This window comes from Pelophylax lessonae, assembly GCF_965119305.1.
Source record: "Pelophylax lessonae genome assembly, chromosome: 11".
Classification (NCBI taxonomy): domain Eukaryota; kingdom Metazoa; phylum Chordata; class Amphibia; order Anura; family Ranidae; genus Pelophylax; species Pelophylax lessonae.
Genome location: NC_138778.1, coordinates 138,370,337 through 138,397,163, shown reverse-complemented (window position 1 = coordinate 138,397,163; position 26,827 = coordinate 138,370,337).

Sequence of the window (26,827 nt, the reverse complement as noted above, 5' to 3'; positions counted from 1 at the left end):
CACAAACTGCTGCCACTCCCACACAGACATAGTTACTCCACCCACACCACCTGGAGACTACCGGTGGCGGCAAGAACATTTCATGAAATATCCCCGGAAATTGTACATTTTCTAGTTTTGTAATATATTTCTTTGTTCCCAAAACAACGTGTAAAAAAATCCCCTTGGGGTGTCTACTTTCTAAAAATGGGGCCAATATCATGGGGATAAGAATGTATTTAGGTACAGTGCATGACAGAGTAATTGTCCATCAAAATATCAAAGCACCTACAAATGGCCTAATAATGAAGGAGTATTACCCTCCTCATGGAAAATTGAATCAAATGTGACTCGAATTACAATCTTCTTTACTGTGCAAAGTAGACACTGGATGGAGGAGGCTGAACGGGTAAGTGTGTGCTCACCATCGTCTCTTTAACAAATGGGATTTAATAATAGTTCAGGTGTTGGGCAGTGAGAGGGGGGAGCGGTGGGGTTGAAATTTGATTGATCTTTATATTAAAGTTACTTACCTATGAGCTACACCTCTAGAATGTAGGAACTGAAGACCACACAGGAGTTCCGCAGCCAGGAGTCTGATAGTTAAGGTCACTTGTACTCTTAGAGCATATCCACTTCCATAGATCTCCTCCTCCCAGAAACTCCATTACGTAGAATAAATGGTTCTATAAGTACTAGAGAAGGGAAAAGACAGACAGGTTAGAAGGTCCAAATGAAAGTAACATGTTATAATTTTCTTCTAGCAAGAGGGGAGAGGGGTGGGTTGAAATTTGATTGATGTTTATATTAAAGTTACTTACCTATAAGCTACACCTCTAGAATGTAGGAACTGAACATTCTATCCCCTTTTTTATAGGGATATTGCCTTGTATTCCCACCGCTATAGCACAGATAGGATCCGCCGTTAATTGGGCCCAAGTATGGCATAGGAGTCGCACAAAACGTTCTTTGTCGGTCCTAGCTATATGAAACAATTGAGACAAATGGGACGCTAGATAGTATGAGCTGAGGTCTGGTAGAGCTGTGCCTGCTAAATCTGCGGGATTTTTAAGTATTCGCCAAGCTAACTTGTGTCTTGTCTTACCCCAGACAAAGGGCTTCATGATCGTGTCTATAATTTTAAAGTATTTCAAGGGTATATATATATATATATATATATATATATATATATGGGAGTGTGCCACAGGAACAGAATTTTAGGAAGGAGAATCGTTTTAATAAGATTAATGCGACCCAATACTCCCAGGGAAAGACGGGCCCAAATTTTTGTTTTGGATTTAGTCATGGACAATAGAGGTTCAACGTTTAAAGCAATGTAATCAGCTGGGAACCTAGTCACCTTCACTCCTAAATATTTTATGGTGCTAACTCGTTGGAGGGGTAATTGGGTTTGTAGCTCTGTTTGGGGAGCGTAATCTAACGGGAGGATTTGTGACTTTTCCCAGTTGATTTTGAGCCCAGAAAATAAACCGAAATGTTCAATCGTCCGTAGTGCCTCCGATAGAGAGGGGCCTGAATCTGCCAAGTATAGTAGGGTGTCGTCTGCGTAAGTACTTATTTTTTCCTCTAGGGCGCCAACTCATAGACCTTGTATCGTCGGATTGCCTCTAATGGATATAGCTAGGGGTTCCGCCGCCAGAGCATATAGTAGTGGGGAGGGGGGACAGCCCTGTCTAGTACCTCTGGAGAGTTCAAACACATTCAACTGCCATCCATTAGCAACAACCTTAGCGACTGGTGTTCGGTACAGCAGCTGGATCCACCTGAGGAACTTAGGGCCATAATCGTACCGCGTCAAACATTCCCACAAATAGTTCCACTCCACCGAATCAAACGCCTTAGCGGTGTCTAGTGACACTATCACCCTCTCTCCAGAATTCTCATGCTGGGCCTGTATATTTATAAAGAGTTTTCTAAGATTAAAGGACTTGTTCCTGCCTGGCATGAAGCCTGCTTGATCTTCGTGCACTAAAGATAAGATGACCTGATTCAGGTGTAGAGCCAACACTTTTGTAAGTATTTTAATATCCACCTGAAGTAAGGAGATGGGTCTGTACGATTCAGGCAAACCCAGGTCCTTATCCAGCTTGGGAATTAGCACTATGATGGCCTCTCTCATGGATGGGGGCAGTGTGAGGGTCTCAAATAAGTGGTTGTATAAGATAAGTAGTTGGGGTACTAGGGTTTCACTAAATCGCGAGTAGAACTCTATGGGTAATCCATCTGACCCAGGGGCTTTAGATCTAGCAAAACTAGCCATTGCCACTGTGGTTTCTTCCGTTGTGAGCGGTTTTTCAAGATTTTCTACTTGAGTGGGAGTTTGTTGAGGGATGTCTAGGTCTGATAAAAAGCGAGCGATGGGTAATGTGTTCTGGTAGTGTATAGGGACCTAAAGAACTCACGAAACACGTTTGTTACTACTTCAGGTTTGGTGACAAGTTCATCTTGCGGATTACGCAGGGAAATCACTACTGGCGGTCTGTCATTGTTATGGGCCATATAGGCCAATAATTTGCCTGCCCTTTCTCCGTGCTCAAAAATCTTTTGTTTGGTAAAGAAAAGCTTTCTCTTGGACATCTCAAATTGTAGCTGGTTAGCTATTCTAGTTCGTAGATATCCTAGGTTTTTAAACACCTCCCATCTGCGCTACAGCCTATGTACGGCTGCAGCGCGGACTCACATTTTTGGGAGGCCGTCTTTAAATGGCCTCCCAGAAACAGTCTCCCCGCGCGCTCCCACGAGCGCGCATCGGGGAAAATCTGTGTCGGCCGTGTCCCTTGGACACAGCCGATCACAGATCGTGGTGAATGGCCAATCACAGCGGCCATTCACCACGTGATCGGACCGTCCAATGAGAGATGATCTCATATGTAAACATATGAGATCATCTCTCATCGCCAGCGCTCCTTCCTCTCACGGAGACTGCAGTGTGAGGAAGGAGGAGAGCTGCTCAGCCATTCGGGGACACAGAAGAATGTAATCAGGGCACCGATCACCAGTGCCCTGATTACACAAGGTAAAAAAACATACACTCAGTGCCCACAGTGCCCACAATCAGTGCCCATAGTGCTGCCAGTCAGTGCCCATCAGTGCCTGCTCATCTAGGCACTGATTAGCACTTACTGGCAGCACTATGGGCACTGATGGTGCTGCCCATCAGTGCCGCCCATCAGTGCTCATCAGTGCCACCCATCAGTGTCCATCAGTGCCATCCGCCAGTGCCCAGCAGTGCCACCTCTCAGTGCTTATCAGTGCCGTCTATCAGTGCTCATCAGTGCCGCCTATCAGTACCTCCTCATCAGTGCCCATAAGTGCCACCTCATCAGTGCCCATCAGTGCAGCCTTTCAGTGCCCATCAGTGCCGCCTCATCAGCGCACATCAGTGAAGGAGAAAAATGTATTTATTTTCAAAATTTACTCGCAGAAAATAAGAAAAACTTTTTTTTTTTTTCAAAATTTTCTGTCTTTTTTCTTTTTTTTTTTGTAAAAAATAAAAAACCCAGAGATGATTAAATACCACCAAAAGAAAGCTCTATTTGTGTGAAAAAAATGATAAAAATTTCATATGGGTACAGTGTAGCATGACCGCGCAATTGTCATTCAAAGTGTGAGAGCGCTGAAAGCTGAAAATTGGCCTGGATGGGAAGGGGGTTTAAGTGCACAGTAGGCAAGAGGTTAAATAAAATATTCAGGTGTAACCCTATTTGTTATCTTTAACATTTTCATAAGTAACTATAATTTAATTACACATTTTTTCTCAGTAACTGTAACAAATTACTGTTACATTTATTTTGTACTCCGTTACATGTAACTAGTTACTCCCCAACACTGCTCCTAGAGCATATCCACTTCTATAGATCTCCTCCTCCCAGAAACTCCATTATGTAGAATAAATGGTTCTATAAGTTCTAGAGAAGGGAAAAGACAGACAAGTTAGAAGGTCCAAATGAAAGTAACATGTGTTATAATTGTCTACTAGCGAGAGGGGGGAGGGGTGGGTTGAAATTTGATTGATGTTTATATTAAAGTTACTTACCTATAAGCTGCACCTCTAGAATGTAGGAACTGAAGACCGCACAGGAGTTCCGCCGCCAGGAGTCTGATAGAGTTAAGGTCACATGAACTCTTGGAGCATATCGACTTCCATAGATCTCCTCCCAGAAACTCCATTACGTAGAATAAATGGTTCTATAAGTTGTAGAGAAGGGAAAAGACAGACAGGTTAGAAGGTCCAAATGAAAGTAACATGTTATAATTCTCTACTAGCGAGAGGGGGGTGGGGTGGGTTGAAATTTGATTAATGTTTATATTAAAGTTACTTACCTATAAGCTACACCTCTAGAATGTAGGAACTGAAGACCGCACAAGAGTTCCGCCGCCAGGAGTCCAATAGAGTTAAGGTCACATGTACTCTTGGAGCATATCCACTTCCATAGATCTCCTCCTCCCAGAAACTCTATTACGTAGAATAAATGGCTCTATAAGTTCTAGAGAAGGGAAAAGACAGACAGGTTAGAAGGTCCAAATGAAAGTAACATGTTATAATTCTCTACTAGCGAGAGGGGGGAGGGGTGGGTTGAAATTTGATTGATGTTCATATTAAAGTTACTTACCTATAAGCTACACCTCTAGAATGTAGGAACTGAAGACCGCACAGGAGTTCCGCCACCAGGAGTCTGATAGTGTTAAGGTCACATGAACTCTTAGAGGGGTAGGAGAAGAAAAGCAGCGCCACCTCAGTGTAGATTAAAAGGTTATTTATTACATAAAAACAACGTAGTAACTCACACAGAGGAAATCGTTGATCAGCAAATGGTGATGGTTCATCTGCAACACTGCAGGGATGTTCGGGAAGTACACTGTGGCGACCGTGGTCCTGGCTGTGCCGGTGGAGTCCGACACTTCCTGTGGTTCTGGCAGCATTCAGTATCCAGGCTTACATCCAATAGTGGCAGGGGGGTGCTCGCGTTCGGAGCATGCGTGCTCCTTTCTCAGGCAATGCTTATTTGTGTGAGACTGGGAGTTTTATAGCTGAGGGACTCCGGGGGCGGGAGCTTGTTGCTGTGGAGATGCGATATATACAATGAGTCATCAGATCAGAACCGGAAGTCATATGACAGAAAGTCTCTGGGGGTGGGGGCCTTTTGCTGTGGAAATGCCGTATATACGAGTAATCTGGCCGAAAAAGAAAGTCATGTGACAGAGTCTCCGGGGGTGGGGGCCTGTCGCTGTGGAGATACGGTGTATACAATCAGTTGTAAAAAAAAAAAAATAATTATATATATATATATATATATATATATATATATATATATATATATATATATATATATATATATATATATATATATATATGAAAAAAAAAAAAGTTTGAAATAAATAAACAAAAAGAAAAAAAAATTATGGAAAAACTGATAATATTTAACCTTGAAAAGATAAGAGATAATGCATAAATACTAATATGTATAGGCACGTAAAGATAGGAATGAGATAAGTCCATGATGGAGAGGGGCTTCTCATAGTTAATTGAGATGAGGGTGGTAATATTTAAAGGTGGAGGAAAAAGCAGAATATGAAGTATTCTGGAGAAATAATGCAGGCTGTGAAGTATTGCTATATTTAGGATAATCGGTAGTAGTTTTAAAGTAGTGGGTTCACCTCAATTTCTTTGTTTAAGCCCCCCGGTGTCAGGGAGTCCAGGCGATATATCCAATAGGATTCTCAAGTACATAGGCGTTTAAACCTTTCTGCTGGAGGAAGATTTTTCGGTATGGATTCAATAATCCACACTTTTAGGTCCGCTGAAGATTGGTGGTGGTGCTGCAGGAAATGTTTGGGGACGCTGCGTTTGTCGTTGCCAGCTTCAACAAACCTTCTGTGTTCCCCAAATCTTTTGCGTTGAGTGCGGATGGTGCGGCCTATGTAAAGTAGGCCGCATGGACATGACATACAGTATATTACGAACTCCGTGGAACAGTTGAAAAAATCTGGATTGGTATATTTTTGTCCTTTTGTAGAAAATTTTAGGCCGTGTGTAACATGCTTGCAGGTGAGACATAATTTTTTGCGGCATTGGAACATGCCTTTGATGTTTAGAAAGGTTAGGGGTGCACTTGGTGAAGTGGGAGATTTTTGGATTTTACTTGGAGCGATATTGTTCTTTAGATTCCGAGCTCTTCTGTATGACACCAAAGGGTGGTCAGGGATACTGGCTTTTAAATGTGGATCGGCTTGGAGAATGGGCCAATGTTTCTTGAGAATGTGTTCCATTTGCTTGTACTGGTTATGAAATTTGGTGGTGAATCTCAGTGGTTGTGTATGTGGATCGAGGAGGTTTCCTTCTTTTCTGTTGTTTCTTGGTTCATTTTCTTGATAGAAGGTGAAGGCATCATCTATGAGTTTTGGTGGATATCCCTTTTCTAAAAAAAATTTTGTCAGGTGATTTGCCATGAGTGGCAGTTGTGTCTGAGTCTGCAAAACTGACTTTTTGGGATGTTGTTTATCCAGAGGGGGTGATGGCAGCTTTTGAAGTGCAAATAGGAATTGCCCGCTGTAGGTTTGGTATAATTTTCGGTGAATATTGTTTGTTGGTCGTGGCAGAGTAGGAGGTCTAGGAAGGCTAAAGAGTCTTGATTTTGTACTGAAGTGAAGGTAAGGCCCATATTGTTTTGATTGCAGTGATCTATGAAGGGTTGGATGGTGGGGGGTGTACCATCCCAGATAATCACTACGTCGTTGATGTAACGACCATAGAATATAATCTGGGAGGAAAAAGGATTGTTGGACCAGATGTATCTCTTTTCCCACAGGCCCATGGTCAAGTTGGCATAGCTGGGTGCGAAATTCGTACTCATAGCTGTGCCATGGATCTGTAGGTAGAAATCGCAGTTAAACTCAAAATAATTATGAGTTAGGCAGTATTCTGTGGCTTCCAGGATAAATTGTGCTTGGCAAGGATTCATGTTTGAGTCTTCTTCTAGAAAATGTTTGACTGCTGATAGGCCTACATCATGCAGTATTGATGTGTATAGGGATAAGACGTCCAGTGACAGCCACATGTAGGAGGGTTCCCATGTGTAGTTGGCCAGCATGTCGAGAAGATGTATGCTGTCTCTAACATAAGATGGAAGATTTTGTGCCAGTGGTTGTAAACACTTGTCGATATAAATCGAAAAATAGCTAGTAACACTCTCCATGGCTGCCACGTTGGGTCTGCCGGGTGGATTGATAGGGTCTTTGTGAATCTTCAGTAGGTGATAGAAATATGGTCTGCTGTAGAGATCATGTTTCAAGAAGGCTGTTTCTGTTTTGTTAATAATTCCTTCTGATGCAGCATTATCGATGAGTTGGTGTGCTTCTGAGGTAAATTCTGGTAAAGGGTCTTTTTCTAATTTGGTATAGGTGTTTGCATCTGACAATAGTCTGGCTGATTCTTGAAGGTAGTTGGATCTATTTTGGACCACGATCCCACCACCTTTGTCGGCAGACTTAGAGCCCATTAACACTAGCGCGACTTGTGAGGCAACTTGTGTTGCCCCAGGTAGCTTGACATAACAAAAGCAATGTTAATCAATCAGTGCCGTCTTAATTGGCACTACTGAAGTTGCTCCGACTTCAGAAAAAGGGTCCTGTACTACTTTGAGGCGACCTGTGATCCGACTGTCCCATATACTTCAATGGGAGTTGCCTCCTTATCTTAATTGACACGACGTGTTATCAGACTTTCCAGGAAGAAGAAAGAGATTAGCCAGGCATTCCCCACAGACAAAGTCGTCTGTCTCTTCCAAGTCTCTAAACAAGTCTCTTCAAGTCACGGGGCGACTTTCTGGTAGTGGTAGTGTGAACCAGGTCTTAATGATGATGTTGTTGTTTTTGGTGAGATTAGCCATGGCTAGACTTTCTTCAGTGGAAAGGTTGGAGTGGGAACCTCGAGTGGTACGGTTTTGTTGGCAAAGTTTTTGGATGTCTTTATAAACTACCTGGTAGAAAGTTTGTATGTAGGACCCTTTGGAGGAGGTGGGGTTGAAGATGGACGGTGGGCGAAGTGACGTGTGCGACACTGGTGGAGAGGTAGGCAAATGTTGGCTAAGAAATTCAACATATAGGTCCTCATTCTCCGTGTATAGTTGCTCCAGATGTAGTAGGGCTGTTAGATCGGAGGGAGTTGAATTTAGGTCCTCAGAGTCGGGGATAGGGTCGAAATCAAGCGTTTCTTCTGTAATCTTGTTGTCATTGCTTTTTTCGATTTTCATATGAAAGAAGCATTTTACAGTGACATTTCTGATAAACCGGTTAAGGTCTATGAAAAGTTGGAACGGGTTGGGGCCAGCGGTTGTAGCAAACGTGAGACACCTGCTGAGCAGAGAGATACTTCAGGGGGTGTTAGGGTGTGGTTGGATAAATTGAAGATTTTAAAGGTCATCTGGTCTTTCGGTTTTTGTCTTTTGCGTCCCCCCCCCCCCCCGTTTGCCTCTTCGGTGTTTTTTCTTTTTGGAGATGGACGGGGGGGTTTGGACTAAAAAAGACACATTTTCCAGACAGCTGGGTAGTGTGGGTTGGGCTGAATTTGAGCCTTTTGCGACTTTGGTGTCTGGTTCCTTTGAGGTCTGGGTAGAAATGGGATGATTAGCCTTCGTCCTCTGTTTAGGGTTGTCACAGGAAGATGAGGAGGTTTTTTTGTTGTTGTTGTTTTTGGACTTTGGTGTTGAGCTGTGGCTGGATGCAGGCAATAATTTAGTAGTTGTAGAATAGTTCTTAGGGTGGATTTTCGGACTGCTGGCGGGGGGTGGACGAGTGCTCTTAGGGAGCAATACTGTGGGTTTGGACTTAGGTTGAGAGGGGCGTGTTGAAGGTTGCGCTGTAGAGCGCATGGATGGGAAAGATAAGTAAAGTAAAGGCTGAGGGGGGGAAGGGTAGGTTTTTCCTCAGTAATGGGATGTTTGGTGGTGGTGTTATTTGTGCGTTTCCATTGGAAGATGCGGTTGAAGTTGTAAAGTCTCTACGTATTTTCTTGAGTTTGATGCCTAAGAAGGAATCTTTATATTGTTTTGTGTGCCATTTGAGTTTCCTAAGCCAGGAGATGGGTAGATGCGGGGTATTTTGAATGAGAGAACCTACTTGATTTTGAATGTTCTTTAGAAGTTCTGTGTATTTTAATTCTCTTTGTTGAGTGATAATCGTTATCCATTTTTGTGTGCAAAATTCAGCCACACTGGACCATTCCGTTGAGAGGGAGGGGGATAGGAAGGAACATGTCTTGGTGTTCCTTAAACCTCTTGGGCTGATTTTGTGCAGTGAGTATTTTTGCAGGAAGAATTTGTCCCACCATTGGAAGTTAATCATGTTAATCGTATCTTCGTATCCCTGAAACTCCATTACGTAGAATAAATGGTTCTATATGTTCTAGAGAAGGGAAAAGACAGACAGGTTAAAAGGTTCAAATGAAAGTAACATGTTATAATTCTCTTCTAGCGAGAGGGGGGAGGGGTGGGTTGAAATTTGATTGATGTTTATATTAAAGTTACTTACCTATAAGGTAAGATCTTTGATCATTTTAGGTCAATTTGTATTAGGCTACATATTTTTTGTAAAAAAAAAAAAAAAATCACAATAAATGTATTTTTATTGGTTTGCGCGAAAGTTATCACATCTACAAACTAGGGGAATGATTTATGTCATTTTTTTTGTGGGATTGCGGGGCACAGATTGGACCCCTACCTGACTTTTGACAGTTTTGGGGGGACCAGTGACATTACTGCAGTAATCAGTGCTAAAAATATGCACTGTTACTGTAATAATGATACTGGGAGGGAAGGGGCAATCAAACCCAGGGGCAATCAAAGGGTTAAATGGGAGCCTACGGTGTGTTTTCTAACTTTGAGGGGGATGGGCTTGTGAAATGGATAGAGAGACCTGTGTTCCTAAATAGGAGGAACACAGGAGCTCTGTGATAGCTGAGAGAACTGTCTGCTGTTCTCTCTTCACATGGAGCGATCGCGGGTGCCCTGCGGCAACTGTGACCACCGGCCCCATGGATCGGCTAACCCGCTGGCGAGTGGGCGTGTGCACGCCCAAGGATCGCTCCCGCGAATCGACGTACAGGTGCCTAATGCAGTAAGGGGAGTGTTTCCACCGTAGGATAGATGTGAGCTACAGGTTTCATCACTAGCTGAAAAAGTTAGAACAATTTTGCAGCCACAATGTACCGTATTTTTCGCCGTATAAGACGCACTTTTTCTTCCCCAAAACTGGGGGGAAAAAGTTGGTGCGTCTTATACGGCAAATACACATTTTGCCTGCTGCCTGTGCTGAGTCCTGACGTCCAAGGGGGGCGGTGCCGGTGCATGCGTCAGTCACGCACCGTCACCGCCCGATCTCCTTCCCGCCGGACCGAGAGAGCCGCCGTCAATGAAGACAGAAGAGGACGAGAGGAGCAGCGCCGTGGACGGTTCCAGGAATCCCGCCGCCGTCAGAAGAAGACGACGAGAGGAGCAGCGCCGTGGACGTCTCGCAGGCAGCCCAGGAGAGCAGGTAAGTGATTGAAGCCGACCTGTGCCATGCCTGTACCACCACCACCTGTGCCATGCCTAAACCACCACCTGTGCCATGCCTAAACTACCACCTGTGCCATGCCTAAACCACCACCTGTGCCATGCCTGTACCCTCACCTGCCATGCCTGTACCCTCACCTGCCATGCCTGTACCCTCACCTGTACCATCACCTGTGCCATGCCTATACCATCACCTGTTGATATAAAATATTTTACTGCAGTATTTGGTTCAGAATCTTTTTTTTTCTAGATTTTCCTCCTTTAAAATTGGGTGCGTCTTATATGCCGGTGCGTCCTATACGGCGAAAAATACGGTATACACTATTTGGTTTGGCGCTTACATACCCTTTTAAGAAAATTTCTGACTAATTGCCTTTAGGCTTTTCTTTAGCTGCTGGTTAGCCTTCTCACACCTGCTTTTGTGACAAGTAGAGAGGCGTGACAGATCCCATTTATAGTTTTCTCTCTATAGCACCGATCTGCAGTCAGATTTGTGTGCGAGAGATATTTTACAAACCTGCAACGGTCAACTGAATATTCTTCCATTGTCCATGTTTCGCATACTCGAAGAATTTTAAAATGATGATGAATATAAAAATATATAAATATGTAAAAATATTATTTAAATATCTAAAATATTAAAATCATTAAAATAATAAATATTAATAATTAGATATAAAACAATTTAAATCTATGTCCACATTCATACCATAAGGCTGGACAGTGTGTAGACGATAGATCCATTCAGTTTCGTTTCTCGAAATTCTTTGGACCTTGTTGCCTCCTCTCCAATGAGGTTCTATTCTGTCAATCCCAAAGAAGAGTAGTCCAGATGGATCTTTATTAGGATATAAACGAAAATGGTTTGAGACGCTGTGCTTGGGAAGCCTTTTAGGAGATTATTAACGTGTTCGTTGATGCGTACGCATAATTTCCTTGTTGTTCTCCCCACATATTCTAACCCGCAAGGGCATCTTAATAAATACGTCACGAAAGTGGATTGGCAGGTAATGAATTTCTTTATATCATAAATTCTTTCTATGGTATTTGAGAAAAAGGAATTTAATTTTCTCTGTCTGTTTTTTAAAGTGCTTTTGCAGGCTTTGCATCTCTTGCAATAATAAAATCCATTTTGTGTTAAAGTATTTTTCCTTTTTGGTGGGTCTGGTATGTTACCTGCTAGTGTGTGTCTGAGATTTTTGGCCTTCCAATAGATAAAAACAGTTTTTTTTTGGTAATAAATCTTTGAGTGTTTTATCATGTTTTAAAATGGGCCAATGTTTCCGAATGATGGTCTCAAATTGCTTATAGTCCCGGCTAAAATTAGTTAAGACCGCTGTTTCGCCTAGGTTACTTTTCTCTCTTGTTTTTTGTTTCAGCATGTCATCCCAATTCAGATTTCTAACTAGTTCTTGGGTCTTCTTTTAGTTCAGCTGGATTGTATCCTCTCTCTTTTGAGAAGCACATTTGATTGTATGTCATAATCCGATTGGTTTTTACAATTTCTTTGGATTCTCATGTACTGGCCCTTTGGGATCACTTTTATCCATTTGGGATCACTTTTATCCATTTTGGATGATGACAGCTGTTTGTTGGTATGTAACAGTTGCAGTCCGTCTCTTTAAAGAAGGTTTTCGTATTGGCAGATCCATTTTCTGATCCTATAGTCAGATCTAAAAAATGTATTTGTCTTTTGTCCCATTGTGCGGAAAACTTCAAGCCATATTTGTTCCGATTAATTTTTTCTAAAAAATGTTTTAAAAGCTCTTCTGGACCTTCCCACGGAATAAAAATATCCTCAATATATCTTTTATAAAGTTTTAAAAACGGTTCCCTCTGGTTAAAAATCTCATCTGCTTCCCATTTCCCTAATAAAAGATTTGCAACACTGGGCGCATATTTCGCGCCCATTGCGACATCTTTTATCTGATTAAAAAAATATCCCTTATGCCAGAAATAGTTATTGTTCATGGCTAAGTTCAATGCGTCGCTAATAAACTTCCTCTGTTCCTCTTTAATATCAGATTTTTCACGAAGGGCAAATTCTATCGTTTCTGCCACGTCTTCTTGTTGCAAGCTGGTATATAAAGACTCGACGTCAATTGTTATCAATAACGTGTCTTCTTGTATTGCCAAATTATTAAGGATATTAATCAAATGTTTACCATCTTGTAAAAAGGAAGGTAATGTAGATACAATTGGTTGCAAAAAAACGTCTATATACTCTCCACTTCTAGGGAATACTGACTCAATCCCACTTAGAATTGGTCTTCCGGGGGGATTTTGATTATTTTTATGCACTTTTCGAAGCTGGTACATCACGGTTAGCCTTGGGGCATCAGGTACTAGGTACCTGGCTTCTTTCTTTGTCAGGGTGTTAGTGGGATTTCCTCTTAGTTTTCGATATGTGCTTTGGTCGCCAATCAATCGGTCTAGTTCTTTATAATGGTCTTCTTTCTTTAAAATCACTATACCGCCGCCTTTATCGGCTGACCGAATGACTGTTTTTCCTTTTTTCCAATTCCTTTATTAACTTCATTTTTCCTTCTACATTTCAACGGTTTAAAATTTCTTATATCTGCTTCCACCATAGCTTTGTTTTCACCATAGCTTTAAAAACTTATAAAAATAGCGGTCTGAGAAATAACTCCACATTTAACCCTCCAAAGGCTTCAAACCACTTTTTAGAAGGATTCTCATTCTCTTGTGTTCCATTTGACTTCTCAGTGAAGTGTTTTTTAATTTTTAGTTTCCTTATATATTTTTCCACATCAATATATGTATTAAATTTATCCAATTTTGTGTCCGGAACATATTTAAGACCCAACTCTAAAATCTTTATTTCATCATCATTAAAAACAACATCGCTCAAATTAAAAATCCCCTGTCCTAATGTGTTTTTCTTTTTGACCTTTCTCCCCCCTCTACATCCTCTCTTTGTTCTCTTGTATGGTCTCTCCTTTGAGGGGTATCCCATCTGGGTGGTGGGGGGTGATAATAGTTCTGTTCCTCTTCCCATCTTGTCCCAGGGTCTGGGTGGGAGCGGGCTTCTTGTTACTGGTAGGGAGCGGGATATCCCCGATTTCTGGGGCCACGTCCTCAATTGTTTCTGAACCCTCTTCCTCCTCTTTGTCCTCGGGCCTTCTGGGGGTGGAGGGGCGGTGGTGGTATTTTGACCCCTTGTTCTTGGACCCGGGGCACCTCCTCTCCCCCTCCTCTGAAAACCCTGAGGTTGTGAATAGTAATTGTTTTCCGGAGGGTTGTTATAGTGTTCCAGATTCTGGTACCTATTTTGAGTAGGTACTTGATATTGATAATCTCCTCCGTTATAAGATCCGCCACTTTGATGTCTTCTCATGGCTCTTTCCGTCATTCTAAGAGGATTAGAAGGGGTAGTAGTATACCCAAAAGTAAGAGTATCCTCAATTTCCTCTAGAAAATTAACCCCATTTTCTCTTATTGGGGAGGATTGGGCAGAATTTATAAGAGCTTCTTCTGGAATCTCTTGCCACTTATAAACTTTTGCGTTTGTATAATCTTTCAGATCTCTTTGATATTTTTTCAATTTTTTGTGTTTAGTATCCCTATCGACTTTTTCTAAAAATTTCTGTATTTGTTCTGTTTTTTCTTTATATTCTGCTGTTTCTTTAAACGGAATCATTGCCGTTTTTAATTCAGAAATTTTAAGCTCTAATTTTGCTAGTTTAGTTTTCCGTCTGCTGATGATAAGACCTAATAATCTTGACGCAACGCTATTAAAAAAAGAATACCATTCAAGATTTAGGTCTGGGTCGTCCAAACCTTCATTAGGACCCAGATCCCATCTTAACCGGTTGCCGACCGCCGCACGACTATATACTGCGGCGGTCAGCCCCGGCCAGGCAGAGTGACGTATCGGTACGTCACTCGCCTGTCACTGACTTGCGAGCCTATAGCGAGCGGGCGCGCGCCCGCCGAGGCGCGCGCCCGCCGCGGCTCGTTCACAGGCAAGTCAGTGCGTGTGACCGGCGGACTTGATGTCCGCCAGTCACACTGCGATCGCTCCTGTGAAGGGAGAAAGACAGAGCAGCTTGTGTAAACAAGCTGCCTGTCAGTTCTCCCTGTGTAAAAGTAAAGATCTGACCGTTCTACTATGTAGAACGGTTGATCTTTGCTTTTACACCAATAGCAATGTCCCTACACAGTAGAAAGCACGCCCCTAGGACACACTTAACCCCTCCCTGTCCAATAAAGTTAACCCCTTCCCTGCCAGTGTCATTTTTGCAGTAACAGTGCATATGTATAGCACTGATTACTGCAGTAATGTCACTGGTAACCCCAAAAGTGTCAAAAATGTCAGTCAAGGGTCCGATCTGTCCGCCGCAATGTCGCAGTACCGAAAAAAAAAAAATCGCAGATCGCCGCCATTACGCGTTAAAAAAAAAAAAACACCAAAAATGACAAAAATCTTTCTCTTTGTTAGTAAACGCGATAACTTTTGCGCAAACCAATCAAAATACGCTTTTTGCGATTTTTTTTACCAAACATAGGTAGCATAAAACAAATTGGCCGAAAAATGTTAAAAAAATTTTGATTTTTACTTTTTTTTTTGGGGAATTTCATATAAAAAAATGTGAAAAATATTGTTATTTTTGCAAAATTTACGCTCTTTTTTTGTTTATAGCGCGTGATCAAAAAAATCGCACAGGTGATCAAATACCACCAAAAGAAAGCTCTGTTTGTGGGAAAAAAAGGACGTCAAATTCGTTTAGGTACAGCGTCGCACGACCGCGCAATTGTCCGTTAAAGTCACGCAGTAAAAAAATCGCAAAAAAACCCCTGGTCCTTTAGCAGCCAAATCCTCCGGGGCTTAAGTGGTTAAACGCGAGTCATATTGGTCTTAACATATTGCTCTAGAGTGGTTATATCCCACCATACTTTTGTCTTTTTTCTCTAGAGTATGTTTTAATGTTTTACAATTATGATCTAGGTCTTGGGATGCAACATTTTGTAAAGTGAACAAATCATTAGTGTTTTTAAAGAAAAAAAAAAACGAAACTGAATGGATCTATCGTCTACACACTGTCCAGCCTTATGGTATGAATGTGGACATAGATTTAAATTGTTTTATATCTAATTATTAATATTTATAAAATTTTAATGATTTTAATATTTTTGATAGTTAAATAATATTTTTACATATTTATATATTTTTATATTCATCATTTTAAAAACATCCAAAAATACCCCTAGAAAAATTAGGAAAATTCAGAATAATGTAATATAACTATGTCGTAATGAAATTTTAAATTTGGTGATTCTAATAGTATATCAGATCTCCACATATTATATATATATATAATAATTTTTAGTGTTAAAGTAATATCCTCATGGTTTTAAACAATTATAAAATAAATTTAATATCTGGAATAAAATCTATTCAAAAATAAATTTAGGTTATTAAAGATATAAATAAAAACCCAAAAATGTATGGGTAGTATTTATAACTAACATGTATTATGTATATTATATAAATTATGTTTGTGAAGCGAACCTATATACCACAGAAGAGATATACAAAATTATATATTGCACTATGGGAATTTAGAAATATTTATCCCGGTGTCCACTAGGTGGCGCAAAATATTTTTATATGTGTATGGGAATTAGCTTAGGATATATATCAATCAAAGGCCACTAGAGGGCTCGAGATGACTTAATCCACGATCGCTTGCCATAAATGGGCTAGTGTGAGAGTCGCTGTTCCTATTGGCCATATTATCCCTGTCTGTTGGTATATATAGGGACGGCCTAGAGCGTAATGCGTGATCTCTGATGATGTCTACGCCAATTGACGAAACCGGTCGGGTCCACGCATTACGCCAACGTCACTTCCAGGTCCTCGGAACGCAAACCGGCGTGCGATGCTGTAAACGCTCTTCCATGTACAACCTGATGTAAGTGGCTCCTTTTACTTCTATTAAAACTGGTAATACATACTACACCATGGAGTTTTTTTCTTCTTATATGATCGAGTTGATTATGGTTTGAGGAGAGTTTGAAGGATATCCATCTATCAGATTAAGTGGAGAGATCCATATGCAAGTTGAAGCCGGTATTCCATCGTTATTGAGATTCAGCATACCACTTACCAATGCAAGACCCCAAGGGGCCATCTGGTAAGTGAGTTATTCATCTGGTGGTGGATTTTCCTTCCTTCCCCTGTTTCATCATGATCTAAGGAAGCACTCCTAATAGGACTTTTTTTGAGCACCCTCATGCACTTTTATCTGCTTTTTTGCACATAAAGACTATACATATATATATATATATATATATATATATATATATATATATTTGTATATTTATGTGATGTCACTTTGTTTATATGATATTTAGCACAATGCACGGTCACTTTATTTGGAATGTGATACATTGATGTATTGAATTAATTTATGCTTTTTGCACAGTACTTTTGAGGTATATACATATATATATATATATATATATATATATATATAAATATATATATACACCGCAGGAGGTTTGAAATATTCATGTGATATTTAGCACAATGCACGGTCACTTTATTGGCATGTGATACATAGCATTGAAGCTAAGAATTCATTTTGCATATCTTTGCACAGCGCATTTTTTTGAAGATATTTATTTGCACATTTATGAGATTTGGGTATTTAATTAATTTGCAAGCGCTGTCACCCTCTTTTTTTTCTTTTTATCAATAATTTGAAAATCGTACACGTTTGTTATGTTTATTCCCAGAGGCACACTTACCTCCAGTTGGCATGCAACATTGCATGATAGGAAAGTTTGTTTCCCAATGGGTCCATTATAACAATGGCCTTCTCACAACATCATGATAATATAAATAATATTTTGTGAGATCACACAAATTTGAGTACAATATAGAGCAGATGTTAACTATATATATATATCCATCTCACGTACAGTATAGCTGTAATAGTGACCAACCATGGCAAGCCTCTGAGTTTTTGCAGTAAACACTGCCGTTGAGATGACTGCAGATGTGGTTTCTGTAAAAGAGTAAAAATTAAAATCTTATGATGCAAAAATGCAAATTAACAAAGCAACAAGTATATAAACCCAAGCATACACATAATTCACACTTGCCTGATGCTTTGTAGTCAAATGGTAAAGATAAGCAGCAATCACCTGCATAAAAAAAAAAAAAAATATATATATATATATATATATATATAGAAATAAAAAATGCAGAGTGTTTGGTTTTGATACATTTTAAATTTCAGTGTAGTATCTTACCTCATCCAACAACCACTTTGTCTCACGCAGAGTATGAAATGAGGACACATACAGCTTGTATGGTCCCACTACTGCTTTCACTGAGCCATCATCTTCACCAGCCCACAGGATATTAACTGGGGGGGGGGGGGGACCAGGAATAAATATAAATGTAATTTCCGTTATTGTACGCTCGAGAGCCAAAGCCAATACATATTGAGTAATCCCTTATCTAAAAATGGAGAGAGGAGGTGGGGGGGGGGGGGGGTATGGGCGGGGGAGAGAGAGAGAGAAAAAAATGGATAAAACATGATGCCGAACAGCAGCAACTTTAAACAAATGACCATCGGGTCAAACTAATAATTAACCCAGTAACTGCTACCTCTGTCTTCTGCTATCTCGGAGGTTAAAGATGCTGAAGGCTTTTAAAATCAAGAGTAATGTTAATAAATTACATTTGTCATAAGTTTTAGACGTATATTCTACATTAAAGAAAACTAAGCTGAGAAAACCAAACAAGACATTCTATATACAATGGTGATTTATGCAAGATATACATGTAGTGAATTTGCTGGTATGTCTGTAGTAATAACCTTTTGTAGGGTGGCAAACTGGATTACAGAGGTCCTTTGTGGTACTGCGGATATGGCCGTGTTGATCTTCTCTGGCGAGTTCAGTGACTGGACATCACCTTCCTGCAGGGGGCCTGAACTTTTCTTCTTTTAAATGGCTTCATGTGGTTTCATACTAATCTTGCTCTTCAGAGTAACTCCATCCAAATTCGATAACTGAACCACCTTGCCACAGATCGCCTTGATGATGTAAGGGCCAAAGAAGTCTTCTTAGATTCTTCCTCCTTTCCTACCAGGCTTCCTGATGTTATAGAGAAGGACCACAACGCCAACATTATAGGTTAAAGCCTTCTGCTTTTTCTTCACTCTTCTCTGGAACGCCGCCTTCTGCTTCTCCTGTGACTTCTGGATATTTTCAATAGTTGATTTTCCCTCTTTCTCCATTGACGTTGTCTTTTCCTCCATAAATGCGTTGTAATCCCTCTCCTGTGGTAGACTAATCATTGAAAGCTAAAAGAAAAAAAAAAAAAAAAGAAGTCTTAATAAAGAAAAAAAAATGTGATTGAAATTGTGACAAGATGAATAAGTAAATCAATTTGAAAATATAGTCATAGAGTTTGTGTAATTTCTTTAAATAATAATTTTCTTTAGATACAGTTATAGCAGCTAAGTTTATCATTTAAAAGTTTAAATAAAGAATAAGTGTCAAATTGTCTTATGTGCCACTTACATTGGATAAAGGAAGTATTTAGAATCAGGTGACATCTGTATATACTAAATTATACTACTGGCAAATATTTAATGTACAAAAAAATAAACACAACTCACTGGCAGGTCAATAGAAACTTCTTCCCATACATCAAAAGAAAAGGGGAATGCTTGGTCGTTGTTTGGACCTTCTACCTTAAAGAAAATAAGGTCGTAAGGTCGCTTCCAAATACACATCCCAATTGTTTTGATTGTCGTTCACCAATTTAGCGAGAGTTTTATAATGAATAAAAAATAAAACAAGTTAAAAACCACACAGATTAACAACACACTCTCGGAAATAATGTAGATTTTAAAGCGTATAGTGAAATGAGGTTGGTAGAAAACTTTCATCCCTCTGAATAGATATCATATGACATCCACCTATTCTCCATGATCTTGCAGCGCGGCGATCAGGGGAGAGGTATGTCCCCTGGGACACAGTCCATCCCTGATCAGAATAAAGAGCCAATTAAAATGGCTCTCTACCACATGACCCACTGTGTCCAATCACATTCCTGGCACAAATGCCAACAAACGGTGTTAACTCGCTGTTATTGTGTTCTCCTCACACCCAAATCCAGTGTGAGGAGGAGATTGGGGCAACAGAGTTAACAATTACAGTAGTAAAACACAGTCCTCACATTGCCCTCAAAGTAAAGAGGATCTGTCTATATGCCCATCAGAGTACCCGAGTACCTGTCTCCAGCCCATGCATGTGAAAAAAAAAAACTGGGTATGTTAGCAGTACTAACATTTGTTTAAAAAAAAAAGTCTTCATTTATTTTCCTTAGCATTGTGGTAAACAAAAAACTGTAAAAACTCAACATGCCTCTTACTAAATACATTATTATTATTATTATTATACAGGATTTATATAGCGCCAACAGTTTGCGCAGCGCTTAACAAAATGAGGGCAGACATTACAGTTACACTACAATTTGGAACAAAGGAATCAGAGGGCCCTGCTCGTTAGAGCTTACAATCTAAAAGGGAGGGTCAATTGATACAAAAGGCAATAGCTGTGGGGGATGAGCTGATGGAGCAAGTGAAACAGCGTTATTAGTTAGTAGCCGGGTAGGCTTCTTTAAAGAGAAGGGTTTTCAGGGATCGTCTAAAGATGGATAGATTAGGGGACAGTCGGACAGATTGGGGTAGAGAGTTCCAAAGAATGGGAGAAGCTCTAGAGAAATCCTGGAGGCGAGCATGGGACGAGGTGACAAGGGAACTAGAGAGTAGGAGATCTTGGGAGGACCGAAGAGATCGGCTTGGTTGATATTTTGAGATCAGGTTAGTGATGTAGCTGGGGGCAGAGTTGTGGATGGCTTTGTAAACTATTGTAAGCACTTTGAATTTTATTCGTTGGGTGAGTGGAAGCCAATGTAGGGATTGGCAGAGAGGGTTGGAGGACACTGAACGGTTGGTAAGGTGGATAAGTCTTGCAGCAGCATTCATTATGGATTGAAGGGGGGATAATCTATGTAAGGGTAATCCAATGAGGAGGGAGTTGCAATAGTCGAGGCGAGAGATAACCAGGGCGTGAATTAAAAGCTTGGTGGTGTCATTGGTTAAAAAGGGCCGTATTCTAGCGATATTGCGGAGGTTAAGGCGGCATGATTTGGACAGGGATTGGATGTGAGCCTGAAAGGACAGTGCAGAGTCCAGGGTTACCCCTAGCACCCTGGCATGTGTGGAAGGACTAATAGTTATTCCATTGATCTTGACAGAGAATTCCGGGGAAGGGGCACGTAGAGGAGGAAATATTAGGAGCTCGGTTTTAGATAGATTCAGTTTGAGGAAGTGGTGAGACATCCAGGCTGATATGTCTGTTAGTAGATCAGTGATGCGGGAGGAGACTGATGGGGTGAGCTGAGGGGTAGAGAGGTAGATTTGGGTGTCATCAGCATAGAGATGGTAGTGGAAGCCATGGGAGGCTATTAGCTGACCCAGGGAGGAGGTATAGATTGAGAATAGTAGCGGTCCAAGGACAGAACCTTGGGGGACCCCAACAGTAAGAGGAGTTGCAGAGGAGTAAGTGGAATTGTAAGTGACACTGAAGGTGCGGTGAGATAGGTAAGATTCGAACCAGTGGAGAGCACAGTCACGGAGACCGAGCAAACTGAGTTTTTTGAGAAGGAGGGGGTGGTCAACAGTATCAAAGGCAGCAGAGAGGTCCAAGAGTAAGAGTATCGAGTAGTGACCATTGGTTTTTGCTGTTAGTAAGTCATTTGTAAGTTTTAGGAGAGAAGTTTCTGTGGAGTGTTGCCGGCGAAATCCAGACTGAAGGGGATCAAGGAGGTTATTCTCAGTGAGGTGCTTGCTCAGGCGGTTGTAGACTAAGCGTTCAAGGAGTTTGGAAGCAAAAGGGAGTAAGGAGATGGGTCTTAAGTTATTAAGATTGGAGGGGTCTAGTGAGGCTTTCTTTGGTATGGGAGTTACTAGCGCATGTTTTAGAGAGCTGGGGAAGATGCCAGTGGAGAGGGAGAGGTTGAAGATATGAGTTAAAGAATGTAGGATAGAGTCAGAGGGTGACTGTAGTATTTCAGAAGGAACAGGGTCCAGGGGGCAGGAAGTTAGGTGGGCATTAGAAAAAATTTTAGTAACTTCCTCTACAGTAGTTGGGTTAAACAAGGGAAGTGTTGATTGTGCAGGAGGACAAGGTGTGTAGGGTGAGGGAGATATCTGTAGTGTAAAAATCTCTTCACGAATTGTGTCAATCTTATTTTTGAAGTGAGTGGCAATCTCTTGGGCAGTGAGTAAGTTAGTGGGTGGAGGCAATGGAGGACAAAGTAGAGCGTTGAAGGTCGAAAAGAGTTGACGGGGACTGTGTGAGAGGGTGTTAATGAGAGTGATAAAGTAGGTCTGTTTGGCAGTGTGAAGGCAGGAACTGTATTTTTGGAGGGCATATTTATATTGACTGAAATCTTGCTGTGACATAGTCTTACGCCACAGACGCTCAAGAGCACGACTACGTTTTTTGAGGCTTCTGGTATTGTCTGTCTGCCAGGGTTGAAGCAGTCGGGGCCTGATTCTGTGTGTAGTGAGGGGGGCCAAAGCATCCAGGGTAGATGACAGTGAACTGTTGTAGACAGAAGTGGCCATGTTGGGGCAGGAGAGGGAAGAGATTGTGGTGAAGAGACCATCTGTAGCAGAAAAAAGAAGTGAAGGGTTCAGATGGCAAAGGTTTCTACGGGTAATTGTTCGGTAGTTGGAAGGTAAGGAGGAGGTGGGACCTGAGGAAGGAGGCTCCGCCTCCGAAACGCGTTGTCCGTAGTAACAGCAGAGGCAGTGCACCCGTGTCTTGAATCTCCCACCTCGCAGCTCCGTACAACTTGTGGCTCCGGCTTTGGCTGAGGCTTTCCTGAGGCACCGTAGATTACGTTGGTATAGTGCGCAGGCGCACTAGCACCGGCATCCGGTGACCAGGCAACACAGGAAGTGAAGGAGAGCGGGGATACAGCGGCGGCAGCCGCGAATGAGGAGACCGCAGAGTCACCATCTGGAGGGACGGGAGGAGCGAGTAGCTCCTGTTGGAATGCTGTAAAGCGATTGTCTTAAAGGAAAAGTGTGAGTGCAATTCCAATGTACTGTGTTGTTGTCCTTTATTAAAGCGTTATTGCCCGAGGTTGCGTGCGCTTTTCTTTACAGATTTGAATTGTTTTGATCCGCCCCCCCCCCCCCCCCCCCCACCAGTGGAGTGAGAGAGGAGCAGCAGCAACCAGGACATTTCAGCTATAAAACATACAAACAAAGGAGGTGAACACATGGACAGCGCCATGGGCTGGTGAAGTACTCCTCTTTGTACTTGTTGTATATCAGCATGTGCAGGATCTGTCCTTTTTGAAGGAGGAGGACAAGGAGAGACTGAAACTAATGAGGTGGTGATCAGAGAGAGGGAATGGAATGTTGGAGAGGTTGTGAGGGGTGCATAGGTAGGAGAACATGAGGTCAAGGCTGTTGCCATTAGAGTGAGTAGAAGCATGTGTCCATTGTTTTAGGTCAAAAGAGGAGGTTAAGCTCAAAAGTTTAGAAGTAGTAGGAGTGTTAAGATTAACAGGGATGTTGAAGTCTCCAAGAATGATTGTGGGAATTTCAGAAGAGAGAAAGTAGGGTAGCCAGGCAGAGAAGTCATCAAGGAAGCCTGATACCGGTCCAGGAGGCCGATAGATCACAGCAATTCTCAACGAAACTGGAGAAAATAGACGAATACAGTGAGCTTCAAATGAGGAGAGAGACAGAGAAGGCGGTGGATGAAGAACCTGAAAAGTGCTTTGAGGGGAAAGCAGAATTCCAACCCCACCTCCTTTCCGTCCAGTAGGCCTGGGAGAGTGAGTCCACAGGAGGCCACCATGGGAGAGGGCAGCAGGAGAAGGAGAGTCAGAGTCTTGAAGCCAGGTCTCAGTAATTGCAAGCAGGTTGAAGGAGTTTGTGATAAATAGGTCATGGACAGAGGTGAGTTTGTTGCAAACAGAGCGGGCATTCCAGAGGGCGCAGGAGAAGGGGAAGTTGGCTCGAGGCAGAACAGGAATAGAAACCAGATTGTGTGGATTTCGGGTGGTGTCAGAGGATAGGGGGTGACGGGTATGTCTGCCAAAGGTAAATGATGGGGGTCCAGGATTTGGGGAAATATCTCCAGAGGTTAGGAGAAGCAGAAGGGTGAGGGAGGTGATATGGGAGTATGATTTATGAGGGGGGACACATCTCAGTGTCCTGTAGGTTTTATTGGTGTGTGGGTTCAGAATCAGCAGGAGTTGATGAGTGCAGTATAAAGGTGAAGATAGGAGTGAGGGTGATATATACAAACTGTGGGGCGGAGATGAGGGGTAAAGGAGAGAAAGTTTTAGGAGAGAGGATGCAAACATGAGAAGGAGAATTAGGGATTGCATAATACAGGGTGGTGAGATTGAGATGTAAACTGAATGTGAGATGGATAAGCAGTATAGAGTCTCAGATCACCTGTAGTCTGTCTGTTGGCTTGCAGTTGTATGCTTTGTGCATTCGCTGAAGTGCTGAGCAGAAGTGTAATACTTAATCCAATATTAATACTTTATCCAAGATAATAGTTGCCAATGCAATCCCAGCCTGTGCAAACCCCTGCCTGGACTGTCTACTTTCCAAAAAGGGGTAATTTGGGGGTTACTTGTACTGTCCTGACATTTCAGGGCTTCAAGAATTGAGATATGCTGTTAGTACATCAGGTGTGATCAAATTTTAATGATTTGTACCATAGCTTGTAGACTCTAGTGGATATTATTTAGTCTGTGTGAACATTTTATAATTTATGCTATTTTTACCAATAATATTTAGCTGTATACATTGTGGCCCAAATTTCTGACCAAAACCTCTTATTTGCAAAATGTAATACTTTTTTTTTTTTTTTTAATTAACTCTTTTTTTCCCTTATCGCAAAAATATTAAAAATTCAGTGGTGATTAAATACCACAAAAACATTTTCAAAATTTAATTTGGGTACAGTGCTGCATGACTAAGTCATTGTCATTGAAAGCAAAAGTTGGTCTGGGCAGGAAGGGGGTGAAAGTGCCACCTGTGGAAGAAGATTTTCATAAAAGTCTGATTATAAACAAGACTTAAGCCCCGTACACACGTACCGATGGTCGGCATACAAATGTTCCTCTTTTCTCCCCGGGATGTCGGTGTCTGCTGAAAAGTGCAAAGACAGCACAAGGACAGCACAAGAATTTTGTCCGCCGACTGCAGAAGTGATGTCATGTAATGGTTAACTTTCCCTGTGTTTTCTATTTTCTGAGCATGCCCAGTCTTGCAAATCTGCGGTCTGTCGGCCGAATTGTGTACTGACAGGCGAACAATCGTCCGTTCTGGTGTCGGCATACAAAAATTTTCATGTTTGCAAGAAAGACTTTTGTCCGCGGATTGTGCGCAGACATCTGTCGGAGGCACCATACTAACACGCGTACAATCGGCAGATCCTTCGTCCACCGACGTTTGTATGCCGACGATCGGTACGTGTGTACGGGCCTTTAATTAAACTTGCCGTTTGTTTGAGAATAATGCGCTGCTGTCACGCTTCTTTCAATCCCCAGCATACTGCACATGCGATCGTTATTGTTTGGCTTTAATCGAAAACAAAACACAGGAATAGAAAATTATAATAAAACCAACAGATAAATAATTTTCCCAAAAAATGAAAAAATGTAAATAACACATACTTGATTGACAAATTCTCTGCCCTGGTCCGAGAGTATGTGTTCCAGACAACCATGTCGATCATCGAGCATAAATGCCGTCCCACCTCTGCAGCAAATTTTTTCTTCAGTGGAAAAGCTTCTTCTCACTTTGAAAAATTGTCTGTTGCCGTCAAAATGTATTGAAATACATCCTGTTTTAGGTTTTTGTTGGACGTTTTTTGAGCTGATCCTTAGAGCTGAAAAACGCTCCAAAACGCCTACATGTGAATGTAGCCTAAATTATCTTTCATAAGAGCAGCTGCTCACAGTAATAGTTAGGACAATTTGCATGAGTTATTTCACTGTTGGAAACATGAAAGGATCCAAAAGTTTGCACATGTGCTGTATTGTTAGTACTGCACCTTCTTGTTTTTTTACGGGCAAAGAAGTTTTTAGCAACAACTACTTCTTCATAGTGAAGATTGATTTTGTAATGTGCTAGTATCGTTAAATCTTCTGACAGAAAATATGTAGAAAGTAGGTTGCATGCCTCAATGCCCTTGACCAAAGTTTCCTTAATGCTTGAGAAATGATGATCTAGTTCAGAGAGCATTCGATCCAAGCATGGGTAAAATTTTTCTGTTCTAAGATCATCTTCACTTGACACATCATCCCTTCTTGACCTGGCGTCATACACAAAGTCTTCCATCATTTTTGTTTTTAATTTGCCTGGATGTTTGTGGATTCTCAGTGTCAGTGTCCACCAAAGAAACAGCTTTTTGAAGTATAGCTCTTGATTTGTCATTGCTTCTTAGAGATCTTAATTAACTACAAACGGGGGCGTGGCTAAACCGTTCATGTAGGCAGACGTGTCTCGCATCGGCTCCGCTATCCTGTCAGCTATTATCCTGAATTGTAACCCGGTATTTCTTCAGAAATTGCCCGCTTACTCCGCTCCAGGATCTGCCTTCCTCCGGTGTCGGTCCCAGGGCTTTGGACATCTCCAGTCACCAAGCAGGCCCAAAATGGCGGCGCTCCGCTACCGCAGAGGACTGGAAAAGACAAGCAGCCCACGGCGCTCTCCAAACTGGGACAATTTGTGCATAATCCTGCGGCTCGCAAGCAGTCCACCACTACCTCAGCCGCCGCTCATAGCCCGCAGACAGGACATTCGCCTCCCAATCAGGCTTCTTCTCCGTCTCAGGCACACAAGGCCGCATCAACGCCGGGGACTGCAGTGAGTACCGCTCCGGAGCATGGGGGAGGGCCGGATGCCATGGACACTGGGGAAGCCTCGGAAACCTACCCTGCATGATGTCATAGCCGCGGTCCATACTTACGGTGCCTCTATAACGGTCCTGTCGGCAGAAGTCAAAAGCATGAAGGAGGGTCTGCTACACATCCGGCAGGATATGCAGAAAATCAGAGAGCGGGCTACCGCACTAGAGGGTAGAGTTAGTGCTGTGGAAGACGACCTTGGCCCTCCTGCCCAGGATGTCCGGATGAATACGGCAGGGGTCTCAGAGGCCATGAATCGACTAGAGGATATGAA